At 43.4% G+C, this 20,156-nt stretch overlaps 1 long non-coding RNA gene across 13 annotated transcripts in view; it reads left to right on the forward strand.

Annotated features, from left to right (window-relative positions):
* LOC118103440 overlaps window positions 1-20,156 on the forward strand; it is a 75,488-nt gene that overhangs the window by 26,026 nt on the left and 29,306 nt on the right. For all 13 annotated transcript variants that reach the window (XR_007032439.1, XR_007032440.1, XR_007032445.1 and 10 more), the window contains one exon: window positions 2,098-2,215. This is a non-coding gene — a long non-coding RNA (uncharacterized LOC118103440). The remainder of the gene's footprint in view (window positions 1-2,097; window positions 2,216-20,156) is intronic.

Below are 20,156 nucleotides of genomic sequence, written 5' to 3' on the forward strand. Positions count from 1 at the left end.
TCATAGAAATTATGGCCGAAAATATGCAGACACCCGTGATTGTGGAATCATGGGCATTAATCTGCAGCTGCACCAACCTCCAGTCTTCTGATTTCAGTTTCTCACTGTTGTCTAAAATATGATTGTATTATTCAGATTTCCCTTATTTGGAACTAAGAGGAAACTAAAACCTGCAAGCCAAAATTACATATAAGATTGTGGAATGGGGTGTCTGCATACTTTTGGCCATATGTACACATACTGTACAGTTATTGAGATTAAATCAGGTGGATTCAGTACATGTAGAAATAGAGGAAGTGCTGAACTCAAGATGCATGAAGCTGTTCCGGCATCACGACACACTCAAGCTGCTTCTGACCTCTGAGGAGAACCTCCCTTATAGCGGATCAATGAACTATCACATTTTAATATGTACATTAAGCTCAAGCTTCATTCAGTGCAAACTAATTATGACCAGTTTCCCTGAAATTATTCTTTGAACCCTGACACCAGGGCGGCGCTGTAATGTGAGCTGTTTGAAGCTGTTATTTGTGTTTTTACTTGACAAACTTCAGAGAAAGTCTGGAGCTCTGGAAATCTGCGGCACAATTAGCAAACAAATTTGCTGGTAAAAAAAAAAAAAATCTATATTCTTACATGTGGATCATTAGCTAGAAATAAATGAAAATCCCCCTCAGTGCTGTTTTCTCACATCTCCACTGTTTCAAAGAGCAGCAGCTTGTTTAGTGCTGTCAAATCCCCTCGTCGTTTATTAGTTGAGGGCGTCTGCCACGGAACCGAATCCCAAATCTTTGCCCCAGCTTCACGTCTCAAACACATCTAAGCTGGCGGAGCTTGTGATAGCCCTCTCCTCTGGATAGAGCGAATAGGCCCACAGGCCCAAGAACGAGATGCAGCTCGGTCTGAGCCCAGGGGAGGCGGGATCTTGTCCTATTTGTCAGAGCTTTCCATCGTCACTTTTCATCGACGGGTGGGTGGGGAGGCGAATGGCTCTAATGTACTCGCTGTCTTCTTCCCCGCATGAGTGTTTTCTGTTTGGCTGCTGTCACTGAGAAAAGACACATAAGTACTCGCTCTGTGTCTTTCACACACACACACACACTTTGTCTCTCAAACACACACTCTGCAGACGGAGCGATGTGCTCTCCAGGGCCGAGAATTCTCCCCTCTTTGTCTTTATCTGCTGGTAAATGTTGACAGACCACTGAACCTTGATGCCGGACTGTGACAGGCTTAGCTGTTTGTAAAGTGTTGGGGTGAGAAAAGAGAAAAACAAAGGGGCCTCTGGTGTGGTGGTTAGCCATCATGGCTGCTCAGCAGCTCGCAGTGAAAGGACCTCTAACTGCATCCCGGCTCCGCCGCGGAGGCGAGTGCTCGGCTGCGCCCGGGTCGGCCAGCTCGCAGACCATTAGGGAAATGGCTGAAGGGTTCTCGTGTTTCAAACCCGGCTGCACCGTTCAAATTAATGAGGGGATTGTCAACATATCAGAGTTGATGGGTGTGACGAGCGAGGCCCCAGCACGGATCCTGAAAACAAGAACGCTCAGGACGAAATTTACTTCAATGAAAACTATCTTGTCTTTGGCCTAGTTTGTGCTGCAGCCTCCAACTTTGGTTTAAGTTTTGGATTCATTTATTCTAAATCACATCTTCTCTAAGTGATGAAAAGACTTGGTTTAGCCGACAAACTCAATTAACTGGTGTTGGACTTTGGTTGGTTGTGGTCGAGGTCTCGACTTTACCGTCTAACTTAGTTTTTCAACCAAAGTCATGAAGAAACTTTTAAAGAGCTGAATTTAAATCAGCTTTCAACTTGTATCTAGCCTTTCCATTGTTTATTTATCAAAATCCAAACCAAACATAACAGGACAGAAACGGGTTTCTGATTTCTTGACAGTAGGGAAAAGACTCTGAATCTATTTATTACCGTCAATAATGTTTCACATATTTAAGAATAAAGCTGCCGATATTTCTAATTACTTAGCTGAGCCAAAAACAAATAGAAAACTCTCATTTGTCAGGGATTGAAGCACCAATGATACTCTGAAAGATCCCTGAGGTTTCTATTTGACACGCATTTTATTTTTTGTCCAATAGGGCCCGAGGTTCTGTTTGAAATGGTGATGGTCAGAAAAAGCACAGACTGACAAGTTGGGACTGGTGATGATGCAAAGTCCTGGATCATCTGGCTTCGGGCGGACCACCATCGTTTACTGTGAGTAACTAAGTCCACACACACACACACACACATTAATACCTGGTTACCAAACTGAGTTTAAGTAATAAAACATTTTATGAAGAGTTAAAAAAGATTAAAAACTGAAGAAATCGTTGAAGCGACCGAGTCATTGATAGAGGTCGAATAATAAATGATAAAAATGAAGCAGACTTCAGGTAAACACCTGAAGAAACCAGAACCTGTGAGGCTGGACGACATGCTGAGTGCAGGGATTGTCATTATGACATCATGTAATAAAAACAAAACGTCCCATACTTTAATACTTTAACAGTGTTTATCTTACATCTAGATTTGTGTTATTATTAAATACAACATGAAAATCTCACTTTCCACAATAAGGGATTTTTACAAATGAAAAAATGAATGTTTACCTGACTTGGATACAAATCCTGATACTAATTTTAGGGTAAAATATGATAATAAACTTATTTGTGCAGCCCTTCTCAAAAAAGTTAAGTTTAAAATAGGATAAAAACAAATGGACCAACATTCCTCTGTTCAGTTGTGTCAAACTCTGCTTTTTGGCGATTCAACATGAAACGTGTGTGTGAAAGACGTTGGACCTTTTTTCTCTTTTACTTTTGAAACCCGCCAGCTGCAGATCTGTCCTCTGAGAGTGTCACAGGCCGTCACCTCTGCTTGTTTGATATGCTTCCTCTACATTTCCTCTCCCAACTTCCTGTGGGAACCGCGCTTGTCGAGCGGCGTTTCCCCTGTCGGAATCACGTCTGAACGACCCCGCCAACGTGACAGTTCATGAAGACACAAAGGCATAAAGGTGAGGATAGACAATGAGGTGCGGGGGATCGACCTACCGAGGGAGAGGCCACCCAGCTTTGACGATGACACCTTCTTCCGTCTAGGATGTCGCCCTGACACATCAGTGGGGAACAATGGAGGCCGGGCCCGGGAGGATGTTACTGAGCAAATTAAATCAGAGTCATCGGGGTTACTTTGAATGAAGATGAGTGTGTCGCACACCTCTGTACTGCAGCTCTGTGGCTCTAACGCGTTCTGCAGGGACCGAGGAGAGAAAATTGGATTTCAGCTCAGGGAAAAACTAAATGTGTCCATGAGTAAAACAGTGCCTCTCTGACCTTTTGGTGAAATGCACATGTAGTTTCTGGGTGAAATAATAAATTGTGGAGCTCAGAAGAAACTAATCTTGAAAATCGAACAAACCAAACCGACTGGAACGCTTCTCTAAATGTTCAACTAAGTTTCAAGCATCATCCCCGACATTCACGTCCTTGCTCTCGCACGTTCGAGTGAATGTTCACATTTTGAAATAAAGTGATAGATCTTTGGTGGTTTGCACTGTAGCCTCACAGCAAGAAGGTTTGCGGTTCGAATCCCAGCTTGTAAGTGTGGAGTTTCCATGTTGTCCCTGTGACTGCACTGGCTCCAGCTCCCCCTGCGACCCTCTAAAGATAAGCTGTACAAATGGATGGAGATATATGGGATGGTCACAGTTCAAATTCTGCAGCCGCCATGACAGATATTATAACGGTTCTATAGAAAACCTCAATGCTTTACATGTCTCTTTATCAGTTAACGCTCTCAGGAGGAAATGAGTTGCCATGTGTCTGTTTTAACATCTGACTGATTAGCGACAGTTAGCCGCAGGGTTACACATACAGGAACGACCCCTCGCGCTGTTTGATCTAAACTCCGCTCTCGGTGGTAAAAACATCCAGGTCTTTAGATAACTCTCACACCGCTGGTTTTACTGAGCTCATGGTTTCTCCTCCACATCCTGGAGGAAACTGTTTTCTCTGCACATTTCCAGGCCGGTCCACTTGTTTTCCCTTTTTCTCTCTTTCTCTCTCCATCTCGGGGAATTCACTTCACTTTAATTGTTTGACAGTCTTTTCCTGCCTTTATGACACGGCCGCTGAAGGTGCCGAGGATTTTTTCTTTCTTTTTTTGAGGCATTAATAACATTCCGCTCGACTGATTCCCCAGGGCACAACCTCATTATGGCTTATAGGCAGAAAAAATAAACTGTCTGTACCGCCTGGCAGCTTTTTTTCCCCTCCTTTTCTCAGAGAAATGAGGAGTTGGTGTAAAGTGCCTGCTTATAAAACAGTCTTCTTGTTGCTAACTAAAACACATGTCCGGGATTTTTATCTGTTCCCATGACAGGGGAGTGACTGGGTGGTGAGAGACGGCTGCTGTTGACGGCAGTCTGCACTGGGTGGCAGCACTGTGGGTGAGATTACAGAGGAGATGAGGCTCAGGGCTCAGAATATGTACAACAGACACGTCAGAAAGGGACGATCTATATTTGAGTCGGTGATAACAATTTACTGCACCTTCTTTCCATAGTTTGCATTAAAAGCACTGAATAAACGCACATTAAAAGGTTTAAAACACACTATGATCTATAGATATAATCTAAATAGAATCATTACAATAACAATTTTCAGGTCATTTATTTGATATCTAAAAAAAAAAAATAGTATCAGTTAACTAATAAAGCTTCCAGCGATGTACTTAGAAATTACCGAAAGCTTGATTGAGTCTTACAGATTTAAAATTTAATTGTGTTCAAAAATGTAGAGAGAGGAGGCTGGAGCGACACATTTCAGAGGCATGAAAGTAAACGAGCATGAATCATTAGTTTTATCATTAATTCACTCTGTTTCTTCGCTGGTCCTTTGAACGCGTTTGCTTATATCCCTGTTGGGATTCGTGTTGCTCAGGATCTGCTGCCTTTATCTCTGTTTTACAACGTATAGTCACCCATTTGTGTTTGCAGGAGATGCTAAAAAAAACTCATTGTTAGTACTGAAACTAATTGAATTGAAGAACCAGTCTATAAAATGTCCGAAAATGGTTTTTAGAAAAAGGCTCGAGATGACGTCTTCAAATGTCCTGCTCTGTCGAACCAGCAGCTTGAACTGGGTAGTTATGAAATTCAAAATACTCAGGGGATAAGGCATGTTATATCAAATGCATACGATCAAGTCCATATAACTCTATTGAACTGCTCACAAACACGCACTCAAAACGCCGAAAACTTCCTAAATATTCCAGAGGGGCTGTAGGTGGGATTTCGGGGGCTCTGCCAGAAAATGTCTGAATCCAATGTGATATTATAGCAGGACAATTCTAGCAAAATTCCCAGCAGGCGAGTGGGTGTGTTAATGACAATTCTAACATGACCTTCCCTGGAAAAACCAACTGGAAAATGTCCAGACCTGATTTTCTGGACATTTTCTGGAGTTCATGTCTGAAAATGGCTTAGAGAACAAAAGACACAAAACTCTGTCAGATCCAGCAGAAGTACAGTGTTATGTGATCTGTCCAGGGTTTCAGCAGGAAGTCTAAATTTATGTCTCAAAAAGTCTTAAATAAGTTAAAATAATACATACTAGGTCTTAAATAAGTCTTAATTGTGACGACCCTACTTATATTTCTGTATTTACTACCATGAGTTGGTTTAGAGGGAGTTTTTTCTCTCCAGTCACCAAAGTGCTCGCTCATTGTGGGAACTTTTGGGGTTCTCTTTAATTTATCTATAATTTTAAGGTCTCCTTTTGCTATGTTAGGTGCCTTGAGATAATCTATATTATGAGTTGTCGCTATATAGATAAAATGTTATCGAATATAGTTTTGTGAAACTTGTGTTTAATACAACTAGACTATTATTTTGAAGGTCAGGGATGAACTTATGCATATCAGCATTCAGGACTGATACATAAATGATCTCCGGCTTCTCTCAGATGTAAATTGAATCTTAGGTTGTGTCAAATCAATAGTTTTTAAAAAGCATCAAATCAATTGTCAAAAAGTCTTTTCATCTCACGCAGTTTATTCAAACTGGAATCCGGCCAGTCCTGTGCTGCCGGACTCTCAGCAGACTGGGGGTCAAGTGCCTTGCCCACGGGCAGCCGGGCAGCAGTAGGTTGGGTCAAAGAGTGCATCCTCATTGACAGGGAGAAGGACTAGAAAGGGCAAACGTGCTGCCGACTGACGGCTGCTCTGATTTTTACAAGTGAGATATTTCAACTTTCAAACAACTTTTCGAGAACCCGTGACCTTCTGGTCAATAACTGGCTTCTTAACAAATTCAACAAGGAGATTTTTTGTTCTGGCACAAAAATCTGTGAAAGGTTACGAGGCAGTCTCGGCAAAAAATGTCAATTTCTTAATTAAACATTTTATATGAATGCTGTGGCCCCCAGTGAGTCTTCTCATGGAGTAACATAATGAATGTGCAGGAGATGCAGCTGTTTATTCCACTAAACTTTCAAAGCACTTTCCCGATTTCTTTCTTTAGTTCAAGACGACTTGTGGCAGGAAGAACATGTTAAAGGCACATTTACAAATGAGCAAACAAAAGAGATGTGAAAAATAACGTCTATTAGAATAAAATACGAAATCTAAATTCGAATCGAATTATTTAAAGGTCGCAAAACCCGAACATGATCTCCACTGCGCAGACTCTGACTCCAAATGACGTCTGTGGTGCAAGATGGTTTGGCATTCGTATCCAGGATATTTTAACATCACGTCTGCATAGTGGGAGGAAGTGGAGACGCATCGTCCATCTTTATTTACTGCCACTACTACTATTTACTTAGTACTGCTACTGTTATTGTAAAATGTGGCTTAAAGGATATTAAAAAAATATCAAAAGTGGAATTAATCCACCTCTAAAACATGAAACAGAGTATTTCTCTCAAATGCCGTCTTCAAGTTTCCGTGTGACAGCGCGAACAAAACGGCTGAACTCCACGAACCCTCTCCGCTCCTCCTGTTTGACAGCAGCAGCAGCCTGAGTTTGTCACTGCCTGAATGCACACAGTGATTGAATATTCAATATAAAACAGATTTATCATATATATATATAGATATATATGTATACGACATGAGTCCTGTACACACTGTCTCTTTTGCTGTCTGGGCTCTTTGTACTGTCACTGTTGTAGTCGTCAGGATCTGTGCTTCTTCTTCACGGAGACAAATTCCTCTAAACTTAATGTCGACTCTGTTTCTAAAAGCTTTTCTTGCACTCAATTTATATTCATTCAGTGAAATTAAGGGTTTGGTTTTTTCGGAGAGGAGTTAAGCGTCAATAAGACTTCAATCAACCAGCATGAATTTCAGGGAGGATCCCGGCAAGGTCTGCATCAAATCCCACTAATGTGCCTCCCACACAGTTTTTAACATTACTGTTATTGAGTGAAGGGTTGTAATTAAAGGCAGGTTCACATCGATGAATATGGGTTATTTAGCTCAAAAGATAATTTCTGCTGATGCTTTACATAATCCTTAAAATATACAAGTAAGCCCTGCTCCTGAGGAAAAAATATAAATTAATGGAAAAGCTAATGGACATGTTGATGGCATTTCAGTAAACCTAATAAGAATTGATTCTTGGTTGTGAGAACATTTTCATTCCTCAAACCTCCCCCGTGCTTTACATGTGTAATGAACCTGCCCGAGCATTGATCAAAAACAAAAATTGGAGGAGTAAATCTGCTTAAAAAGCCCATCTCCCCCTCGCCTGCCTGGGCTTTGTCCTGGCAGCGAGCTGGCCGGCACTTACCGAGGTGCTATATGTCTCTTAAATGACTAAATTGCCTTCTGGCCCCCGTGCTTTTTTTTTTTTTCCCCCGCGATGGTTTGCGGGCATTAGTCTAAAGTTTTTCCCGCAAATATTTAATCCTCGCCGTGACTGACAATGTTGTCAGACCTCCGGACGGGTTTTACGCCGTTATTACAAGCGCTCCTCCGTCCGTGGCACTTTGGATTATTCAAGATTATGTTGTAATCCCTTTAATCCTCATTGCATTAAGATTTCAGTCAAAATACGGCAACAGTAAAGTAGCACTCAGAAGCAATGAGGTCTTAAGCGGGCGTCATGATTGGGCAGCTGCCTTCATTTCCTCCCTTTTTTCTCTTTATTTATTCTTCCGTCTCTCTACATTGTCAATAAGCTGAGCAACAGATACGTATTTGCTTTTCAGAAGCGACAATGATTTATTCCAGGCGGCGAAAGCCATCTCCAATCACCGTGGAGGAAAACACATATTTACCAGCTCGCAGCGTCAAGGCGAGGCAAAGACAAACCGAGGGCGGGGTGTGTTCACAAGAACACTGAGCATCCGAGTCTCCTCCAGTGTGTATCAGGGAACTTTTCTGATGAAATATTTGTCTCCGGCGGTGCGTCCTGTGGTTACTGTTCAACTCTTTCTCCCCCAACTGATGTTCTCCTGCTGCTCTATACAGCCCTTATCTCTCCTCGCTCGACTTCCCGCCACGCCAGAGAGCCGCCAGCAGACTCCTGTCTCTGCATCTCGGAGTTGCATGAATAAAACAACCTCCAACTTTAAAACTGTGGCTTGTTTTGCCATGTGTCTTCATGTGTGTATAAAAGACTAATCCACACAGTGCAGCTGCACGAGTCTTGACAGGATGCACGCAAATATGGAGCAGTTTTGGAATTTGCTGAAGCCAGTTTATTTAACTGGCTGTGGATCCTAATTTAATATTTGACCTGACGCAGCGTGAGACCCGATCAGATGTGTCCACACATTGTCACCTCCTGGCATCAAAAATAAACACCCCAAACTGTTTTGAAAACAGTTCAAAGTTTGACAGGGAGGAAACTTAACACACTCAAACGAATGATTTTGAACTCTACGTTCTCTGTCTGTTCAAAAATCCACTTACTGTCTTTTTCACATCACAGGGGGTTTCCTCCTCAGCAAAACAGAGAAAACAAAGTGAAAGAAAGAGGACGGTAACTATTTATTAACTTTAAAAAGGTTTCCATAGATACCATCTGTACCAGGGTATATGGCAGTGAATTTATATGCATAAAAATTGTATATGTGCAACCTAGCAATGTTTGCATTGTGATATTTTTAATAGGAAAAGTTTGAACATGAATGTCTTTGGAGGCAAAATGAGCCAAACAAAATCCTCAGGTCAATTTTGTACGCATGTGGAGCCCCTACACAAATTAAACAACACAATAAGTCAGCATATTACACTATAACTATAAACAAGCGAGTAAACTTACAAACCTTATGTGTCCATAGTCTTTCCCCCCAAAAAGTGTAAAGATACAGAACTTTATCAAACGTTCCTTATATTGACAATGTATACATGTCGGGTAATAACTATTTCCACAGATTTTCTGTAACTATAACAACAAATAGTACAAATGTATCTCGGACTGGCTGAATAATTGTTAGTTACATTTACACTCAATCTTTTCGGTGTTTAGAAAAATGTGAATCAAATTTTGAGGCTATTTAGCTTGTATACTAGCTTCACCACTAAAACGAGTTTAAACTTATTTATTTGAAAGGTCATAGTTTCTCATTTCCTGATGTATGTAGAGAACCTAGAAAAAGATTTGTCCTGTTTTTTGTTTCTTATCTGTACTGACGTGTTTTCACCGGTCTAAAGGGTACCATCCGGTCTGAGGGAGATTTTGAACAGCATCGTCCTTAATGTGATCACTGACGCCCCACTGATCCTTACCAACCACAAAAGGAAACCGTCCTCGCCTCCTGGAGCTGTTCTGTGTTTTTCCTTCCCTTTTGCTTGATCTGGCAGATACTTGACGATTTTGCGCTGCTTTGTTTTGGGGGACAGAAATGCTCGGAGGTGAAAGGAGAAGCGGGTACTTGTCGGTGCCACGGCTCTCCACTTCAAACCCTATAAGATCTGTAGTGCGCCTCAGAGTTAAACTTCAAACCAGCAGCGAGTCGTTGGGAGAAGATGAACTGGATGATCCTGAGTGGAGCGGATCTTGTTGTCGGTGCTACGGGCCAGCCGCGTCTCTGTGTGCGCGCGCTCATGTTGGTGAGTTTGCATCGACACAATACTGCAGTGAGGTTAGCAGGAGGGTCGGCAGCCTGCGGGGGAACAACCAGGCTGCACGCAGAACTGAATCCGAACAACCTTGTCTCTTGCAAACTGCTTTTATGCACCACTAATGTGCTTTGGAGGACTTGTGATGGCTGCCTGGATTTTAGGTTTCTTCCTAATCCAGGAGGTGTGGCATTCTAACGCCTTTTAAAAAGTTTGATGGAGCAGCGAGAGGTCAGTGTTGCATGTGCTGAGGTCAAGACTTTGACTTTGAAAAAGAAGGGTTCATGTCCTATCTGCCACATGTAGTTTGAGACAAATAATAGATGTGGGAAAGATCATACGAGACGCTTTGTGTTCAGCTTTCGATCGAGTTTAAATTGTTATGCTTCCGACTTGTCAGGAATTCAATGGGGGTTCACTACAAATTTGGCACAAATGTTCACTTGGACTCAATGATGAACTGATTAGATTTTCTTAGATGTGTTCGGTGACGTCTCAATAGGAGCACAGAACACTCTTCCACATAGGGCTCTATGATGGCATGGCAACAAGTTATCAATCACCTAATGTGTCACCTGGTCATCTGATGATTCCAGCGAGACAAAACCTAAACAGAACCATAATACTGCTGCGCCCCACGTACGGAGGCTTGAGTCCCCTTTGCCACGTGCTTTATTCCGTTCGCTCTCTCCATTTCACACTTGTAGTGTCCTGTTAATAAAGGAAGAAAAAACATGAAAAACATCTTAAAGAAAAAAAACAATTCTTCATAATCTGGACATCACGAGGAAAAAAATCTTAAGGAGACATTGTTTCCGACAGGGACAGAAAGCGTTGGCTTTGCGTCGACTCGCACTGGAGAATAAAAGTCCGGAGATCTAGTTTAGGCCTCATTTCAAACTTAACAGTATAACACAAAAATGTATATTTCATACATCATGTAGCACAGACACTGCAGGGCTTCGGGATTCGAGCCACCCACACTGAAACCAATGGCACGCTAAGAACACATAGGCACTTAAGTAGATGCCCCAAAGTTTGGCGAACTACCTCTTCTCTCGTGGCCTTTTGCCTTTGCAAAACAGGCAGAACATCAGGAGCGCACTCCGTCAGGATGTCTGACTCGCTCGCTCTATGTGTGTGTGTATATAATGTGCGGTGGGTGAAAGTAGGTTACAGTTTGCTTTTAGGACATGTATCTAACCCCTTGACCCTGGCTTGGATCCTGCTCCCAGACCCCTTCAGCAGCAACAAACGGTCGAGGCCTCCAGGACTCAGCTACTGGTGTCAGAGTGCACGGGCACCCCGGAGAAGCCTTCACATAGTGGCAACACTCAAATAGCTGCCCGCTCCTCCCTCCAATTCTCTCAGCCACCACCCTACAGATGTTTATTTCTCCAGCTTGTCCCCGAACTCCGCTCTCGTAACGACCGCCGTCCTCATCGTCGTCTCAGTTGTGTCACAGCAGATGAGCGCCCAATCGCCGCCGTTTGAGGCTGAAAAGGTTTGAGTTTCCATTGAGACAGAGCTCCAGCGGACGCCGCTGACATTGTGCCTTCGGATGACCCGTATCATGTTGACAAAAACAACAGCGGCGGTTGAACCTCAGAGACTCGTACTGTAAGACATGCTGAAAAATGTCCCCATCGTCACGCTCAAGGGTTAAACTGACATGAAGCCTATTATAGAGTGTGTTTTGTCCCCCATGTGTCCAACTGTATACAGTGGTGGCTCGTCCTGCCAGTGCAGTTAAATCATTTCAACTAGTTTTCAAAAGAATTTCCCGGATTTACTAATCAAGTTTTCAGTTCTTGTATATTTTTCGAACTGTGGTCACATGGTCTGTGTGGACGCTTTCAGGGACACGGATACAGAGAGTATCATTTGGGCGTTATTATCTCCGCCAAGGAAGTTATTTTTTTTGTCTATTTGTCTGTTACTTAGCAGGATTACACAAAAACCAACGGCTTATAGTATCAGATGAGAAATGTGAACCTTTTTTTAACCTTTTTGGCTTGTATTGATTTTTAGTTTCTTTAAAACTGCAAAAATCATATCAAGACATGTTTCTTTGTGATTTAGGCTGAAAAGTTGTTCAAGTAAAGTGACTGGAAAGTAAAGTTATATCAGATTATGTGTGAGGGAAATCTTGTGAAGGAATTACTTCTTTTTTTTCCTGGGGACTGATGACGTCTTAAGCAGACACGTTTATTCTCAATACCGGATGCTTCAGGGAGACCAGGCAGAAAGTATGCAGCCACTGTGACTTGGGGAGATTATAATACTCAGATTTGGTGATGGCAGTACAACTGTGACCTCGTCAACCATCAGTCTTCGTGTAGAACAAATGTACGATTATATCCAAACCTTTGCTCATCTTTCCAGGAAAGTTAGAGTTTCCTCTTGCAGAGATATTATGTACCTTCCTCCATCTTTTTCTCCCTAACTCAACCTTGGATCCTACACGTACTGCAATAGAGAAATGCAACTTTTATCGAATGCTAGCTTCATGCATCCATCTTTAAATTCTACATCAATCGTGACTTATTCTTTCTTGTATTCATTTCTCGACCGGTTCAGCCAAGTTGTGTCCTGTGAGCGTTTAAGACTTCCAAGAGGTTCAGCCCCGAGTGTTGTTTTGGGAATTACAGCAAAGTTAGTGCAACAGGTTTGGACAGAATGTGAAGTTTGAGTTGTGTCTGCGAGTTTGACATTTGCAGTGTAGGGAAACGCAGGTCTGCAGTGTTTTTTAAGCCGGTTATCCGGAGAGCTTTCCAGGGAGCACTTTTGTGAAACGGGCGAGGTGTTCCCGCCAGCACACTCGTGTTTCTTCCCCAGTTTATACGAGTCGCAGTATACACATGCCATAACACAGAAATATTTTGTCAATAGGCATATACAAAGCACTCTTTGGGCCACAGGAGAGCTATGAGAGTGTCCAATGTTTTTAAGAGGTCGATTCTGTGTTAAAAACAATGGGCAGTAAAAAAAATCCCCTCGCTGGAGGAAAATAGCCACTTTTGCCGCGAGTGTTTACACATGCTCAGCTGGATCCGTCGGACCCCACCTCGCTGCCGACCTGCGCCGCCGTACAAATAAACAGGAAGGCCACAGGCACTTGGACGGAGGCCACGCTCATAATTCACCAAAAGCAGTATATTTTACAGAGGGCCAGGGCGCTTTGGTGTGGCTCCAGCAAAAGGAATAAACTGTTAATCCATAAAAAGGCACGCTGGTTATGCGATACACCACTTAAGGTGCCATCTGAAAGCTCCATACCCTTTTAGCACTGACCCTCCACGCGGTGCCAGTCGATTTGGACGGAAGTTAAAAGAGAATTGTTGTCAATAGGGATTGTGTAACACGGATGTTGTAGTTGTTTGTTACAGGCATAGTTATGTGAAAGGGAGAAACTGCAGTTTGGAAAGAAGGCGGACACTTGAATGCAAAACTCTCCAAAAAACAGCTGGATGCTAAATGAAGTTCTCTCCACAAAATGACTGTTTCCATCAACCACTGACTCCTACCACATGTAATTTAGCACGACGTTGAAATGTGACACCTCTAGAGGGATCTCTGATTGACAGAAAGCGTTTATCTCGTTAGTGGGAAACAATACCAGGAAATTGCCTCTGAAGCCGCCGTTTTCAGACGCTTCAAGTCGTCTCCGAGATGAGTGACTTCCTCTTTTTTTTTTATTTTCTTCATTCAAAAAGCCAAACTGTACCACAAAAGAGGAAAAGCGTCCAGCTCTTCTCTCCTACACTTAGACGCTCAGATGAACGCGGAGAACATGAAAAGCAATCTTCAAACGCTATCTTTATCCCCCGCGGCAGTTTGAAGTGCTGAAATTAAAGTTGCATATGGATGCCATCGAGACGCGAGCCACTCGGGGAGATTAAGGACAACACAAGGCATCTGTGCATTCCTGCACCATGTGTGTCCTGGTCGTCTGCACAGGCAGCTGACGGCATCGGGGGCCAACGCATCCACACAGATCAGGCCACGATAATCTGAAATTGCCTCTTTTCAAAGATCTCTAAGTCCAGACGGAGTTACAGTGGAAAGCCACAGCAGCAGTGTCACACGGTTAATGTTACATGGAAGTTCTGAATTAACCCGCCAGTCAGCATCAAAACTAATTCCTCCTGAACGGTCAAGGCCTTCAAAAATAAATCCTCAGTATCAGTTTAATAAACTATCACTCTGTGAAACGAGTTTATAAATTGTAATTTGTACCATATCTAATTTATTGATCATTGTAGATCAGGATTATATATAAATAGATGATGTACATCCTGCAGCTTATGAATATGATAACTGTAGTGGAAGAGCCCTTTCTTAATGACCTGGGACTTGTATCACGGCATCAAGGCTCATTATAAATTGAGAAACCAAAATTAAACTTAAAGTGCCTTGTTGAAATGTGCTATACAAATAAACATGTCTTGCCTAAATGACAAAATGTTCATAGAGTAGGGAATGTGATTTTTAGTCTGACAGATTCTTTTCAACTTTAAGTTCACAGGTCATAAAGATAAATACAAAATGTTTAAACTTTATACGTCACTGCACAAAAGTCACTGGAATGGGTTTAATTTGAGGTAAGACGAGGCCAGTGATGGCAGAAGGTAGATTTATTAGCAGATATATATAAAATGGCAGATATATTAAATTTTGATGACATTTAGGTAGAAACTGTAACATGTGAAGGTTCGGGAATTTAAGCCAATTCAGAAATGCCGTAAACCTGTTTTCTCTATAATAACCAGCAGATATACCACTTTTACTTCTCCATATTTCAGTCTAACAAACCCGAGCAGACCTGAGAATAATTGTGCCTGATGCGTGATGCTCCGCAAGCAGCCGTGTCCCAAACCAGGAAAAAACATTTCTGCCCTAAAAAAATGTGACACGTTGAGGCAAAAAATAAACTTTCAAGACATTGCATGAAAAAAGTAAAACCTCCTTTGCGAATCATTAAAACCTATTGCTCTCTAAAAGCAAATGTGATCTTAAAACATAATAAATTATCAAAAGAATCAAACGACAACATCCTTACGTGCAAAAAGTCCGAAAGAATTAGAAGAAGTGATACAAAAAGTAGAAATTGCCCCGAATGGGTTCATTCAAATAGTTTATTCACCCATCTTGCCCCAAAAGAAAGTTGTATCGATGTTCTCACTGATAAACCCACAGCTGAAGGTGCAGGTTTATCAGTGACCTAATGCAGCAGCATTAGGTCAACGCGGCCGGGCTGCAGCGGGGCGGCAGGAAATATTTCACAATTAAATATACAACAGGACGGCGGAAAGGGGCTTACAAAATACACCTCTTTTGCAATATAAACAGGATTTTCATCTAAATTGTGTACACAGCCGCAATCGTTCAGCTGGAGAGCTTCAGGTCTTAGCTCACCAATATGGCAAACAGCATTGATGCGGCTATCAGTCACGCCGACCCCAAAGTAAATACAACCCTGCGATTCATCGAAGGTAACAATTGAGGTTATGTACGATATGAAGGAATGTACAACCCCCCGCCCCCCCACCCTTCCACCATTAAACGCTAGTTCAAATATTTATATTTCTTTTTGGTATAAATATAACAGAAAGTTTCACAGTTCTGGCATTGTTTGGAAGGACAAGGAACCCGCTCGCGTTATAAATGAGGGCTCGGTGACAGGTGGTGATGCAAAAATGAAGAGTGTCTGGGCCTGGAGGTAAACAGAGCCCCGTAACAATACGGGCCGATGTGTTTGGAAGCGAAGCTGTGGCATATTTCACGGGACTGAGTCACAGCTTTATGGCCTCGGTGCGGCTGTGAAGGAGAAGTCCACACACAGAACAAACGGCTCTGGTGTCCTGGATGGATTTCTTCTCCACATCCACGTATTTAAACATTTCTGAAGGGATGGATGTGTGTGTGAGATCCTAAAAATTCACATACATAAGAGTCATAAACTGTGCAAATCACATACTGTACTGAGCAGAATCGCACACGCACTTCTCCCCCATCAGCAACACAGACGCACATTTTTGCTTCCTCCACCTCATCAGTTCCTCACTCGTGTCTGGACCTAAAACCGTTAATCTAACTAAAAGGTCAGATAGTTCTGAACATAATTAATAACCCAAATAATTGCGACCACAGTTTTTGAAAAACAGAGCTTGTGTTGTATGTAGTCTGCAAAGAAGATTGAATATTTTGAACTGATATGGACCTTGTTTGGATGCGAATGTAGATTAGCAATGAGATGCTGTAGTCCACCATTGTTGATTCTGTGCTATCGACGTTAGTGTTGCGGGGGAATCAGAGACGTAGTGAGTGATGTATACAGTGATGTAATGACGTGGTTGTATGGTGGCTCCAGCCGGCGGGAAATCCAACTGGTTTGCAAGTTGAACCAGCCCGAGCATCTGGTTCACCTTGGTCGAAAAGGGGTATGTGACTGTATCTTTTTCTATGGTGGCTGCTCCCTGTCATGAACTGCAGCTCAAAAAACGTGAGTCAAAAAGCCGCACTCTGGCTGACTGACCTGGCACAACCACCAGGATCAATAGGAGGTGGCTTTGATAATTGCTCAGCGCTTCATTAAAAGCGAGACGTTTTTCTTCTTCTCGCCATAGATGGGGCCGGATCACATCAGAGGCCAGATTTGAAATCAAAAAGCACAAACCCCCCCCCCCACACACACTTAAAACGTCTCCCTTTTCTCCGGCTGTGATGGTAAACATGTTCTGATTGGCTTTAGGAGGAGATGAGCGAGGTATCAAAGCCAGTTAATTTGCCCAGTTAGGAAAATCTGTCAGCGCTTAGAAAACCTTAAGGAGGAGGCCGCTGTCGACTTAAATGCGACGTGATGTGTCCAAAAGCCATGACCGACCATCTCCATCCCATAGAGGAGCACCCGCACTGTGGAAATTGTTCTTTTGTGGCACACAACCATCGGAATCGCTTTAATCGGCTGCAGTTTCTCGTATTGTTATTTGCTCAAAAAGGAGAGAACCCTCCTAATACATGCTGCTAGTGAATTGAGGTTCATTAAGGTTTTGATGTGACTGGATAATCACCCTTCAAAATATAAGCAGAGCTGGTAAACATGAATTATCAGGGGAGGAGGAGGAGGAGGGGTGGAGGAACCAGGCAGCAGCAGCAGCAGCAGGACCTCATTGGTAATGCAAAACTTTAATACTCGAGACTGAGGAGGCTTGACGTGCGGAGGTGTAATGTCAGCTATCGATTGATCGGCGGTCGGGTGTCTCGGTGTCAGGCCTCATTGACATTCTCTCATCTTACGATGGAGGGAACTAGTTATATCTGTTTACGGCCACATGAATATTCCAGGAATTCCTCGTCCCAGCGGCTGCGGCTCGCTCTTTGTCTCTCCCTCGTTTTTCTGGGAAGGTATCGTAACGGATCTTTTAGCCACGTGTGAGCCACAGCCTGTGCTGTTGACTGTAAGTGCAAAGGCAATTGATCACCCTCCTGTCCTCCCTCCTCCTCCCCCTCTGCGGCACTTCAAACATGTCCCACTCTGCAACTTGTGTAGCATCCCTCACAGACCTTACTTTGAGAATGTCCCTCATGAGCAGCAATGTTTATTAAACATTTTCACATCTCCTTTATCGTCTCACAACTCTTTGAACTTATCTTTTGACCCCAACACATTTGTTTTTAGGATCTGATATCTAAATAACAATCTTAATCCCTCTCTGAAAATCCTGACAGATCTTTCTTTGCCACCCAAACCTGCCTCTCCTCTTTCCTCCTTTTTGCTTCCTCCCCACCTCTCTCTCCCTCTTTCCCCCCCCAAACGCTGACCTACAGTTTATCACATCACGTATCACACCTCCAAAACTTGCTCCTCATGCATGCACGCACGCCTGCACACGGCACATATGTATTTTCTCAAAACAAAATCCCAAACACCCGGAGCGAGTGTGTGTTGTTAGGTGACAAGTCAGCGCCACCTCCCCTCCCCGACATCCCCCCCTCTGTACAAAAATAAAAACACACAGTGAGGTGGCGGGGAGCGTCTACACCCCCCGGTCCATCGCTCACAGCAGGGGTTATTGATTGTGACGTGCGCTCGCAGTGCACCTTCCCAGTCGCCTGTCAGCCAGATGCATGCTGGCAGGTCCGCCCCCACCCTCCGCCCTTGACAGCTCTTGCACGGCAGGGAGGTTGTAGGGGTAGCTTTGGTGTTGGAGGGGTGGGGAATGGAGAAGGGAGGCGTTTGTCAGACAGAGGGAAAAAGACAGCTGGTGGGGCTTTGGCCCTCGATTTCTGCCCTCTCTGCTCTCCACGGGCCCTACAGAAGGTGAACCTCGACCCCTCGACCCTCCTGGACCCCGCTCTTGTTTGCGTCGTTGTCAGTGTTGCTACAAGGTGAGAGTAGCTGCCTGCAATGGTTAGGCTCTGTTTGAGGAAACCCAGGTCTGTCACAGTGGATCTTTTCTGGTTTTTTCACCCTGGAAAAGCCCCTTAGGATAGTGATGAACCGTTTCAGTCTGTGCTCCACATTACTGTCGCTTTTCTCCGCCACGTTTAATACGACAAAACCGTCCCCTTCCTCCTCCTCTCACTGAAACAACCAACCAACACCCCCCCCCCCACCTGCCCAGCTTGTTTAACGCCAGTGTCTCCAGAAGGTGCATCCCGTGCACACGCGGCGGCTGAGACAGGTAATGAGTTAGCTCGGGGGAGGCCGACATGACTGCACGCGTGCGGGAGTGTGAAATTACCTGACACAGCTTTCATCGACACAAGGTGCTTCCGCCGTCTGTGTGTTCGCAGCCGTGGGATTTGTACACACATGTTCACACAGAGAGAGAGAAAGGAGGAGGGAAGGAGGTGGGAGAATAGCATATGCCATTTGGTGAACACTTTAGTCCAAACCGCCTAATGGCACCCACCGTGAGTGAATGATGAGACTCTTTTGGCGGTGTGAAAAGGTCCCTGTTTGCCCTCTGTGTCTAATGACAGCTACAGGGTTATTCAGGAATTCCCTTTTAAAAAATATCAATTGGACTTCAATAAATGTAATCTCTTCAAATTTTTCCAGCTGCAGCATCACAGCTAAATAAAGAGAGTACACGTGAGCAACAGTGTGCAGGTTGTCTGGTTCCTCCTCAGTCAGACTGGGGCTAAAATAAACAAAGTGATGCAGTGTCACATAATGGACAGTGCAGCACCTTTGACTCCCCTCAGAGTAATCTCTGTTTTGTGATCATATTTGTGGATACTTGCTCTAAGCTGAAGCTAATCAATTCAACTTTATCTCTAATATCTCCGATTTGACAGATGTTGTGGATTTTAATGAATATATCTGTTTCTAAGCAGCACTGTATCACACAGTGTTGAATCCAGTCTATAGTATCAAAGTGTTTAACAGAAAGGTGAAGAAGCCGCAGTGGACTGTGATTAATAACCAGCACGTGCCGCATGGTACAACCCTGAAATACTAAATGGATCATAAGCAATAATCACCCCAGGGTTGCAGACAATAACACCCCCACCACCAGTATCTCCATCCATTCGTCTCGGAAAAGGAAATTACTAAATCCAATACAGTTCGATAAAAATCTGGGCTGTCTGGATCGGCTGCTGGAGGATAATGCTGCCCGATAAAGGCGCTCGTTTCCGGCCGCACGCCATCCGTCATCCGGGGGTTGCTCCCCTGGTCAAGCTGTCTGCTACTCCAATAGATGACTGCAGCAGTTGTGCTGCTCACTCCGCTGTCTGGTGGCCTCAGCAGCAGCGGTTGCAAAGTTTATTTGTTTGTAAAGGATCACTCTGTATTGTACAAACTTTATGAATTATTCAGCTGCCTTTTACAGCTCAGTCCAGGCCAGGATCATAACGATAACCAGGTTCACTGCAGGGTTTGGAACTGAAACTTCCTATTACTTTAGTCTTAGTCAGAAGCCTATTTCACTATTGTCAACAAACTATATTCCAGTGAAAGTTTTTAAGTTACTTTTGTAATAAAATAGTTCCAATGGTAACTAAAATCTATTTTGTACATTTTGAGAACACAAATTCAATTTACTTTTGGATCCCAGTTTTATTGAATTTA

Source organism: Hippoglossus stenolepis, chromosome 24 (assembly GCF_022539355.2).
Source record: "Hippoglossus stenolepis isolate QCI-W04-F060 chromosome 24, HSTE1.2, whole genome shotgun sequence".
NCBI classification, from domain to species: Eukaryota; Metazoa; Chordata; class Actinopteri; order Pleuronectiformes; family Pleuronectidae; genus Hippoglossus; species Hippoglossus stenolepis.